The sequence below is a fragment of the Tursiops truncatus genome, chromosome 16 (genome assembly GCF_011762595.2).
Source record: "Tursiops truncatus isolate mTurTru1 chromosome 16, mTurTru1.mat.Y, whole genome shotgun sequence".
NCBI lineage: Eukaryota > Metazoa > Chordata > Mammalia > Artiodactyla > Delphinidae > Tursiops > Tursiops truncatus.
The window spans coordinates 82,259,485-82,271,525 of record NC_047049.1 but is presented as its reverse complement, the minus strand read 5'-3'; positions in this window follow the sequence as shown (position 1 = coordinate 82,271,525).

The following is a 12,041-nucleotide window of genomic DNA, read 5'->3' as shown; positions in this document are numbered from 1 at the left end:
TTCCAAACAGTGTACGGAGAGACTCCCTCCTCCAGGGGGTGGGGCTTAATCCCCCTCCTTTAAGCTCTAAGCCTGGGCTCCAAAGAATACTGTAGGGAAAGTGAAATAGTCACTCAGACTGGAGAAACCTGCCCGGCACCCCCTCAGCCACGTGCCCTCACGTCAGCAGGGGTGTCATGCGGGTCCCCTCATGTGATATGAGGAGACGGGCACTTGGCCTCTTAGTATCCTTTCCAAAAACCCAGAATCCCAGTCTGATCATGAGAAAAACACCAGGGAAACCCAAATTGACGGACCTTCTACCAAATACCGGACCGGAACTCCTCAGAACTGTCAAAGTCACGAAAACCAAGATAAGACTGAGAAACTCTCACAGACCAGAGGAGGCGAACATGATAGCCCAGTGCAACGTGGCATCCATGGGGTCCTGCAGCAGAAACAGGGCACCAACGGGAGAACAGGAGAAACCCAGAGAAAGCCCGGAGTGTAAGCAATAGCACCGCGCCAAGGCTGGTTCCCAAGAGTGGCAACTCTCCCAGTTAACAGAAGGGCTACCAGTGGGGCAACTGGGGGTGTGATGTGTGGGAGTCTACATGCTCCCATGGCACTTTTCTGCAAACCTAAAGACTTTCCAAAATAAAAGTTTATTTCTGAAAAATCTCTAATTGAGGTCTTAAATAATACATCCTTAATGCATTCAACAAACACATATATTGCGCTTACCCCATTCAGGACACTGTTCTCAGGGCAGCAGAAATATCAACTTCTCCCTCTGACACAGTGGTGACCCCAGTGGTGACCGTTGTGGCCGCAGCCGGCAGGCAGAGGGCAGAGGACACAAGAAGGTCCACGGCCTGGGCGCTGCAAGCCGGGGGGCCAGAGCTCCTCCCCGAGGGTGGAGGGTCCGCCAGCACTGCCACAGCCAAGAGGGCCTTCAGGAGCCCACCACGTCCTGCTCTTGGAATGGCAGCGTGGGCAGGACTTCAGGGCTGGGGCAGAGAGAGCCCCTGGCGGTGACCGCGACGCCCCTTGTTTACAGATGCGGAAGATGAGGCCCCGAGGCACTGAGTCATGAGGGACTGTCCCCGGGAGCGAGTGGGGAGAGCTCAGATGCCCTGGGGGCTGTGCCCACCTCTGCAGAGGAGGGTCCCCAGTGTGAGGTAGGACCTCTGTCCCCAGGAGGTGGGGCACCCAGGGCTGTGAGAGCACAGGTGAGATCGGCCTGCCAGGCTGCCCGCCTGGGAGGAGCTCCCTGGGAAGAAAGGCTGCAGCCCTTACCCAGAGGCGCCCACTGGGAAGGGGGTCTGGCCGAGGGGCCGGGCAAGGGGTCAGGGTGTGGTGCCCTCCACTTGGCCTGGCTTCTCCTGCAGCTCCTGCCGCAGGCCCGGCCTCCCGGCATCAGCCCCTCACCTGTGCGCTCCAACCAGGGTCAGGAGTGATGGTGAGGGTCCAGAGCCCGCTGAGAGTTCTCATGAGGCTTCTAAGAACCAGGCAAACTGAATGGAGTCAACGTCTGAAGAAGAGAAAACTTGAAGACGTCACTAGGAGCTGCCAGTCTGTTATGGCCGCCTTTAAACATTTTGTTCGTGGATGTGATAAAATCAGACCTCTGAGAATTTAAGCCCAAGCCCCCCGGACACTGCATCTCTTTTCAGCCTTTGCTTAAACAATTCATTCTCTGCAGCTCAGTAAGCTGAAAAGGCCTGGGAATAACGTTTGAAACAAAGGTTAATGAAGTTCTTTACCTGTAAAAAAGATTAATTCATAATAATAATAGTCCAATCAAACCAGACCTGCTCACTAGGCCTGGCCTTGGCTCTGAGCCCCCAAGGTGGAGGGCAGGCGCCAAAGGCAGAGAGTGAGGGGCCTGTCACTCCTGTCCCCTCGGTGGCAAAGTTGCACAGCCTCTCCCCGTTCACAGTCATCGTCAAATAGTGTCTGGGCATTCCTCCTGCCTGGGGGTCGAGGGGCTCTGTGCCCTGGACGGGGACGCCCCCTCACCTCCAGGGCAGTGTGGTCCCAATTCCCAGAATTAACCCTCCTTGTAGAATCGTGGCCTTAACCGCCCTAGTAAACACTCCCCCATGTCACCAGGGAAGAAAGCAGCGAAGCTCCGTCAGCCATGAACTAGGTTATAGAACAGAAAGGAGCCCCGGGGTCGGGGGTGAGGGAAGGTGCAGGAGGGGACTGCCAAGCACCGTGGGCTCAAGGGCAGTTGGAGGGACAACAAGGAGAGGCACTGAGGCACCTTTCCATTTTACCAGCAGGAGCTGGCGGGCCTGCCATCTTAAGCAGGCCAGAGGACCCCCAAACACAGTTCAAGTTCAGGAGCAAGTTCCCTTCACAGACTGGCTTGGGGCCCACCCTCTGAGGCTCTCCCAGGGCTGCAGGAGTCCTGGGACCTAATAATACACACAAATCAGAATGCAGGCTGTGGGCCCTGACCATGCAAGGACAGGGGGAAAGCTGACGCCCCAGCCCGGCCGCTGGCCTTGCCCTAAAGCAGCAGCATGTCCAGCCCCGGAGCCAGGGCCCTGGCTGTGCCAGCAGCCCCTATATCCAGAGAATGAGCGCGCTGGGGGGAATGGCAGGCATGCAGCTCAGCTGTCACTGTGAGACCAGCCCAGGAAGGCTGCTCTCCCCCCACTCCCTTCTTCCTGTCCCCAGGCTGCAGTCCAGACCCAGCGCTGGGAGCTCAGTCTGGACGATAATGAACCTGTGAGATGGCAAGCCAGGTGCATAGCGCGAGGGGAGGCCACTTAGAAGAGAGAAAAATAAAACACCTGAGAAGGGTGGTGGCGGGCTTTGTCCTCAAGGCGGATTCTGACCGAGGGGATGGGGGAGGGTCGTGCCCCCTTGGTCTTTCCCCAGGAAGGAGACTGACTCTGTGTTTCCAGGGCTGCCAAGGGCTCGCCCACCATCCCCCCCATGTCATTGCCCCGGGCATCCCGGGGCGCCGGAGAAACGTCCAGCTTCCTGACGCAACAGCAGCCTGGGACTTTAGAATCACCTCTCAGCCTTGTCTTTCCAATCTGCAAAATGGGAAAACTTCTAGCTTCCTCTGGGGCCAGCTGCTCCTTGGCACAGGGCACGGTGGGGAGACCCCTGACCCTAGGTCACAACAGGCAGAGACTCGCTGCTGGACCAGCGGCCCCACCAAGCTAGCCCCCGTGGGAGGAACGACGTGGCTTTGGTGGCCACTTTATTGGGGAGCTTGGGCACCGCCCTCAAGGAGCATCTGAGATTAACGAGACCCAGACCTGACACTTGAAGCCCTGGGAGAGGGTCCCAGCAGCTCAAGGCCCGCTGCCTTTCCCCTGGGGCCACGCCTTGCCCACTGCCCAGGTCCACAGGCCAAGCATTCCAGATACCCGACAGGAAGACGGGCACACAGTGTGAGGGGAGCTGGGCGCCTGGTGCTCAGAGACGTGGGGAAGGGGGGATGCGGAGCAGGGCGGAGAGGACGCCTGTGCATCGGCCTGGGCCGCCCCGTGTGCGTCCCTCACGGGGTCTGGACACCCTTGCCTCCCCCTCGGGGCCCACCACGGCTGCTCTTGACTTTGAGAGTAAAGCTGAGCTTACTCACCCAGGGAGAAAGGGGAAAACCACACTGGCCACTTGTCCATGTCCCTCTGCTTCCTTCTAGGGTCAGGTGGAGTGTGTGAAGGGGAAGACAGCTGCCTGCTCCGGAGTCCCCAGAAGGAGAGGCTGTGCCAGTGGTCGGGCCGTGACCCTCGGGGCTCTGAGCTGCATGGGGTCAGGCTCAGCCTGGCCCGCCCCAGCCTGAGAGCACAGGCAGGCCTGGGCCCTGGGCCACCAGGCTCTCGCTCGGAATGTCAGAGGACAGACCAGAGAGACTCATGGCTCTCCTCCACCAGGCCCGGGAGCTGGGGGATCCACTGTGTGGGGGGAGGGCAGCAGCCACCCCTCACAGCAGGCAAGAAGGGTGTGCTGCTCCCAGCCCATCCCCTTCCTTCCAGCAAGGGTCAACCCTGACTCCCTCTTCTGGGAATCTAAATCCCCAGGATGGACACAGTCAACATTCACCCTGTGGTGCAAACAAGGTGAATTCAGGAGCCGGGACCCAACATCAGCCTCTGATTCCACGCCCCAAACCACCAGGTGGTTGAAGGTACAGCCGCAGCTCAGAGGAGCGATGTTCTCTTGGAGATGATCTTGTTTTACATGCGGGCTGAGACCCAGAGGGGCCCGAAGGCGCGTGGCAGAGCACCTGAGCCCTGCCGGTGACCTCAGGAAGGCTCCTGCACCCGTCACAGACCAAGGGAGGGGGTGTATGCCGAGGTCCCCTCCAGACACAGCGAGAGGAAGAAGTAGCCCCGCTCTCGGCACTGCGGACACCAGTCCCGAGCGCCTGAGATCCTCCAGCCCCGCAGGGCTGGGCTCGCTACCCCCTCGCACAGGTGGGAATTAGGCTCAGAGACGCCGAGGGTTTGCCGGACGCGGCGCCGCCGGGAAGAAGGCGGCTCCTCCGGCATCTGACTGCCCCGCCCAGGCTCCGGCCCCGGGTTCTGAGCGTCTGTCACCCGCCCGATCGCGTGTCGCTGGGTCCATCGCGCCGCGGGATGGCGCGTTTCAGTGCCTATTAGCACAGCTTCCAGCCGCCCCGCAGCCACCCACGCCTTGCGCTCGCTGCCCAGCCCAGGCTGTTGTCCTGCTGACTCCCGGCTCAGTCCCCAGAGCCCTGACCGCCTGGCAGCTGTCGCGCCCAGGGCACAGCAGCTCAGGGGAAAAGCGAAGATCTCCTCGCAGGAGAGACGGTTCGCTTCATAATTCCTGCTGAGACGACTACGTGCTTCCCCGACCCTCGCTCGCCGCCAGAGTCCCTCCGCCACTGGGAGGCCGATTCAACCAGCCAGCTGCCAGCGGCGCTGATGTAAAAATAGAGGTAGGCGGTGGGGGCCGGCACCCGACTCCCCGTGTGACGGAAGGCCGGCAGACAGCTGCGGCTCCTCCCCTCCCCCTCTCCTCCCTTCCCCTCCCCCTCCCCATCCCCTCCTCCTCTCCCCTCTCCTCCCCTCCTCCCCTCTCCTCCCCTCCTCCTCTCCCCTCCCCCTCCTCCTCTCCCCAGCCCTCCCCCTCCTCCCTCCCCTCCCCTCCTCCCCTCCCCTCCCTTCCCTCCCTCCCCTCCCCTCCTCCCTCCCCTCCCCTCCTCCCCTCCCCTCCCTTCCCTCCCTCCCCCTCCCCTCCTCCCTCCCCTCCCCTCCTCCCCTCCCCTCCCTCCCCTCCCCCTCCCCTCCGTCCTCTCCCCTCCCCCTCCCTTCCCTGCCTCCCCTCCCCCTCCCTCCCCCTCCTCCCCTCCCCCTCCCTTCCCTGCCTCCCCTCCCCCTCCCCAGCCCTTCCCCTCAGATGGGAGGGAAATAGCACAAACCTTCATTCTCCTGTGGTCTTTCTGGATTTTCTATAGAGATCATTCCAGTACCCGGCCAGCTCCAAGGTGGGAATGGAATGAGAGGAAGTGAGAGGCTGCAGCCCATGTCACACTACCGCCTCAGAGCCCAGGGTGCACCGCCTCAGGGCCAGGACTGCCCTGCCGCCCTCCTGCCTGGGACCACCGATCTGCCTGGTTGCCACACCAGCCGCAGTCCCAAGCTCCGGGTGCCCATTTCAGTGAGCATCCGCAGGTGAGTCAGAGACCCGAGAGGCGTCCTGGAACCCCCGCCTGCCCCAGCAGGGCAGCTTCCCTCTCTCTCTCTCTGCTTAGAACAGTTCCATGGCTTTCCACCGCTCTTAGAATAAAGAAAAAATATACAGTCAGCGGTGGAGGGTCTTCAGGCTGGGTCTGCCTCCCCCTGCATCCTCTCTGCCCACCACCCTCCCCCATCCCCACCCCGTCACACCCACCTTTCCACAGGCCATGAACCTCCAGCCTCCCCACTTCACCTGCTGCTGCCTACTCACCCTCAAAGTACCTCTACTGCCCTGGCTCAGGAGCCCACCCCCCTTGGCTTCTTCTCTATTGTCACACCGCACGGCTCTCTTGCAGCCCATGCTAAATGGACAGACTTGCATTGTTGTTTGATGAATTCTGTTTCCCACTCTGCACTGAGGGCTCCCTGAGGCTGAGACCTGGACTCTTCGGCTGGCCTCCTTGTCTCCCAGCACGGTGCCTGCACATAGTAGGTGCCCAGTAAAAGTTTGTTGAGTAAATCAGCAAACTTATAGCTGCAGGTGTGTCAACGAGCAGGGCAAGAGTGGAGTGACAGAGTTCTGGGTGCTTTTGGAAAATGAGCTAAAGGATGATCAAGACTAGGGACTTCCCTGGTGGTGCAGTGGTTAAGAAGCCACCTGCCAGTGCAGGAGGCACGGGCTTGATCCCTGGTCCAAGAAGATCCCACATGCCACGGAGCAACTAAGCCTGTGTGCCACAACTACTGAGCCAGTGCTCTGGAGCCCGCGAGCCACAACTACTGAAACCTGCGCCCTAGAGCCCGTGCTCCGCAACAAGAGAAGCTACCGCAAGGAGAAGCCGGCGCAACGCAACGAAGAGTAGCCCCCGCTCGCTGCAACTAGAGAAAAGCCCGCGTGCAGCAACGAAGACCCAACGCAGCCAAAAAAAAAACCTACACACTCCCAACGCAGGGGGCCTAGGTTCGATCCCTGGTCAGGGAACTAGATCCCACATGCATGCCTCAACTGAGTTCGCATGCCGTGATTAAGGAGCCCACGAGCCGCAACTAAGACCCGGTGCAACCAAATAAATAAATAAATATTTTTTAAAGAAAAAGAATAATCAAGACTAGATGTTGGATGTCTTGGCTTCTCCAGCTGAGGGAAGGTTGGCCCCACACCTGCACCTTGGATAACCAGGAAGACGGTGGAGAAAAAGGACATCTCCCTGGCTGTGAACCACAACCCTGTGTTCTCGTGTGGCTGGGAACAAATCTGTTTGCTTCAAATTGCCTGGATTGCCCTTTGGAAAAAATATGACCACCCAGTGCAGGGCTGGGACTGCAGTGCAGCAAGGGAAGTGCGCAGGGGAGCAGAGGCTTGAGGAAGGGCTGTTTGTGAGGGCTCCACCCTGTCCAGGCTGGACCACTGCGCTCGCTCTCATGTCAGTGAGAGATGCCCTGTAATTTCAGAGGTGCTGAGATCCCCAGCTTTCAAATTCCTGGCCTCCACCGCCAGGGCAGCGTAGAAAGAAATCACTACACAGCGTCTCCCAAGGGAGGCTCTGGGCGTCCCTGGTGATCCCAGCACGCGGGCCTCCTGGAGCCTGGTTCTCCACCGGCCTGCCCTGCACCAGCGCTAGAGGCCGGAGACGAAACTCAGAGGAAAACCTAGATTCCAGAGAACCTTCCAAAGACAGAGGGTAAGCATAGTAGGCATCCTTTTTAAGCATTTACTGGAGAAGTTCAAGTGCAGTGTAGTTATTCCATGTAGTGCCTCTTGTGCCTGCAATAGAAGAGACACTCGGTAAATGCGTGAATGGACTGGGCGGGAGGGGGAGGGGAGGCAGAACTGTGGGCACTCTGGCTTAGGAAGGGTAAAGGGTAAACAGAGCCTTCTCAGAACTTCAAAGGGCACCTGGAAGTGGAGAAACTCTTTATAGCACTGGAGTCTCCCCTTTGCTCATCCCCTTGTCCTGCATCCTGAGGGGCTTCACAACAGCCCCCCCTTCCTCTCCCAGGGATCCTGAGCAAAAGAAGTGTGGGGGGGCGTGATCACAGACTGTCAGAGGAACGGGGACCACCTAGAGCAGAGCTTCCCCCTCCTGTTACCGATGGAAACCAACGTCCTCCGCGGAGCCAGGGCTGGAACCCAGAGAAGCTCTCCCCAGTGCCATCTGCCCAGCTCACTCAGGATGCCTGTGGAGCTCAGACGGGAGAAATGACAGGAGCAGTTTAGTCCTTTCAGCGGGGGCCACCTTGGGGTCACGCTTGACACAGCCGTTCTCCGACCCCCGCCTCCATGGCCCCACCTCCCGCCACCCGCGTGGCTGCAAATGGATCTGCCCAAACTCATCTCTGCTGCTGGAAGTACCATTCAGGGCTGAGGGCCTAGAGGGGCCTTTTCTTCTCTGTTTATTTATTTTTTCATTTTTCGCTTAAGTATTTTTAATATTAACATAACACTTATATCTTGAAAATAATAAAGTTGAAAAGAATAATGAAGTATAAAAAAGGCAGAAAAAAATCACCTATCACCCCCCATGCAGAAAGCATCGTGGTAATTTATCACTTTGACCGAGTTGCTTTGTCCTTTTGCCCTTCATTTTTTCCCTGGTCCAATGGGTCCCTGCTGACACAGGGCACATTAACATTGGGCTGAAGGGCTCCAGGCAGCTCTGTCTCCCAGCTGGTGCCCTGTTATCCTGGGGAATTTTCAGACCCAGTGTATTTTTAGGCCCAGGGAAAATATAACAGATTTAAAATAAGGCAACAGAATTTGGGGCAAAATTCCTTAAGCCCATGCGTGAGATTTGAGCTGTGTTTCAAGGGTGGCTAAAGCCAGGCCTGCACCGTGAAAGGTGTTGAGTTCTATTTTTAGGGAATATGACAGGCTGAGTTCTTGGAACAACATTCCTGTGGAAAACAACTAAAAAGCCACATCAAGTATTTTGAACATCTTACAAGACCGAAGAGTTGACAAGATAGTAAGGAATCACCAGCAGGACAGTGATTCTAGAAACAGCTCTTGCCCTGAGAGTGTTTGTTTATCTCACTTACCTTGCTCTTGGGGTTTAACAGCTTTGCAAAGCTTGATGCCTCCCTCGTGAAGCTGGGACACGGGTTTACACCACGGGGAAGCGTGAAGGAGTGAGCCAGGGGTAAGCCCTGCCCCACACCGACACTTGAGGATCAGACAGGCGAGTGGCCCTGGTACCAAGTGTGTGGTAGTGGCGTGGGGTGCAGATTCCTGGGAAATTGTAAACTCAGGCTGAGTTCTCACATGCATTTGCAGCCCACCTCATCTGGGGGGACCAGGAGACCTCAGGCGGTGGATTTAGTTTACCATCATTTCAGATTAGTGGTATCCCAGGAGATCCCTGGCAGAAGCAAATACAAGTCCTTTCCTGAGAGAGTCACCTTTATTCTGGGTTTCCAAGTGTCCCAGAAATAATTCTTCAAAGACAGTGAACGCGACACTGTCAAGTACACATGGAAAAAGGTAGTGTGAGTATGAACCGGGACAATAGGTAATAGAAAGAAACTCCAAGACTTCATCCACTAGGATTATTAGATTCATATTATTAAAAACCTATGCTTGCTCTTTTAAAGAAGAGACAAGCTAACGCATATCCATAGGAAGCAGAAAGCTATAAAAATATGATCTAGTTAATTTTAAAATAAAATAATTTCTAAAATTTTCTAAAAGTTAAAAATTCAATACCAGAAATTTAAAACTGAGCAAAAGGGTTTAACAATAGATTAAGTAATTTAAAGGGAGAATTAGTAAATTGGAAGATCAATTGGAAGAAATTACCCACAATGCAATTCAGATAAACCCCCTAAAATGAAAAATACAAAAAAAAAATTTTTCCATTTAAAAATTTTTAAAAAACTTTTTTAATGTAGAGGGTATCAGAAGTTCTGACATCTTATTTTTTTGCCTGCAATTTTTTCTTTTGATTAAAATGTACACAGAATGAAATGCACAAATCTTAATTGTACAGTCACTGAATCTGACCTTTGTAACCCAATCCTTTATCAAGATACAGACATTTCCATAATTCCAAAAAGTCCCCTCATGCCACTTCTCAATATCCATCCCACTCCCAGAGATAACCATTGTTCTTATTTTTTTCTATACCATAGACTAGTTTTGCCTCTTCTAGAATATCATATAAATGGAATCTTACTGTATATATGTGTAAATTTTCTTTCACTCGGTATTTTTGAGATCCATTATGTTGTATGTGCATTTGCAGTCTGTTCCTCTTTATTGCTGAATTGTATTCCATTATACAGCTGAACACAGTTTGTTTATCCATTTTTCTGTTGATGGACACCTGACCTGTTTCCAGTTTTTACTATTATCAATAAAGCTGCTATCACAATTCTTGTATAAGTCCTTTTGTGACTATGTCTTTAATCTTAGTGGGTAAATTCCTAGGATTAAAATTATCAGGCGTTAGAGCAGGTGTATGTTTAGTTTTATACGAAACTTCCAAATGTTTTCCGAAGTGGTTGCACCATTTTACATTCCCACTCAGAGTATGAAAGTTCCAGTTGCTCCACATACTTGCCAATATTTGGTGTCAGTCTTTTTAATTTTAGCCATAATAGTGGGTATATAATAGTATAAGATTGTTCTTTTATTTTGCATCTATCGGATGACTAAAAACTTTGAGCACTTTTTCATGTGCTTGTCTTTTTTTTCGATTGTGGTAAAAAAAAAACCATAACATTAAATTTAGCATTTTAAACATCTGTAGGTCTACAGTTCTACTGCATTATGTATATTTACATTGTTGTGCAACCATCACCACCATCCATCCACAGAAACTTTTCATCCCCTCAAACTGAAATTCAGTTCCCATTAAAAGCTAACTCCCCATTCCCGCCTCCCCCCAGCCCCTGACAATCACCCTTCTACTTTTTCACTATGAATCTGACTCCTCTGAGTACCTCATATATGTGGAATCATACAGTATTTGTCCTTTTGTGACTGGCTTATTTCAGTTAATATAACGTCTTCAGACTCATCCATGTTGTAGCATGGGTCAGAATCTCCTTCCCTTTTAAGAGTGAATAATATTCCATTGTCCATATACACCACATTTTATCTATTCCTCCATTAATGGACACTTGGGCTGCTTCCACCTTTTGCCTATTGGGATAATCCTGCTATGAACATGGGTGTGTAAATACCTCTTTGAGTCCCTGCTTGTATTTCTTTGGGGTATATACTCAGAAGTAGAATTGCCACATCATATGGTAATTCTATTTTTTAGGAATTGCTATAACATTTTTCCATAGCGGCTATACCATTTTACATTCTCACCAGCAACGCACAAGCGTTCCGGTTTCTCCATACTCTTGCCAATACTTGTTATTTTGTTCTGTTTTTTTGTTTTTGACAACAGCCATTGATTACATTGAGTATGATTGTATGCTTATTTTATTGGCCATTTATATATTCTTTTGTGAAGTGTCTGTTCAAAATATTTTGCCCATTTTATTACATTTTTGTCTGTTATTGAATTTTATAGGTTTTTTTTTTTTTTTTTTTTTTTTTTTGCTGTACGCGGGCCTCTCACTGTTGTGGCCTCTCCCATTGCGGAGCACAGGCTCCGGACATGCAGGCTCTGCGGCCATGGCTCACGGGCCCAGCCGCTCCACAGCATGTGGGATCTTCCCAGACCGGGGCATGAACCCGTGTCCCCTGCATCGGCAGGAGGACTCTCAACCACTGTGCCACCAGGGAAGCCCTATAGGTTATTTTTATATAGACTGGATACCAACCCTTTGTCAGGTACACGTTTTGCAAATATTTTCTCTCAGTATGTGGCCTGATTATTCATTTTATTAGTGGTGTTCTTTGATGAGCAACTATTTTAAACTTGGTGAAGCCCAATTTGTCAATTCCTCAGAATGAGATGAGAGAAAAAATAGGATTGAAGGCAACGTTGGAAGAAACAAGGGCTGGTAATGTCCCAAACCTGTTGAAAGATAGCAATCCACATATTCAAAAGCTTGTAAATCCCAAACGAGATAAGTAAAAAGAAACCTACAATTAGGTATGACATAGAGAAACGATATTTTCTCTAAGATTTTCTCTAAGAATATCAAAGACAAAAAGAAAAAAAATTTTTTAAGCTGAAATGTGGGGAAATGGAAATGCAGATTTCCTCAAAGAAGGACTAGACTGCTGATTTTTCAACAGTGACAATAGCACTTAGAGAGCAGAGAAATGCCATCTTCCATATGCCAAAAGAAATAACTGTTATCCAGGAATTCTTTATGAGAAAAAAGTGTCTTTCAAGAATGAGGGAGAAATAAGCACATAAGCAAACAAAAACTGAAAGATTTTGCAACCAACACACCATCACAAAAGGAAATTCTAAAGACTGTGCTTCA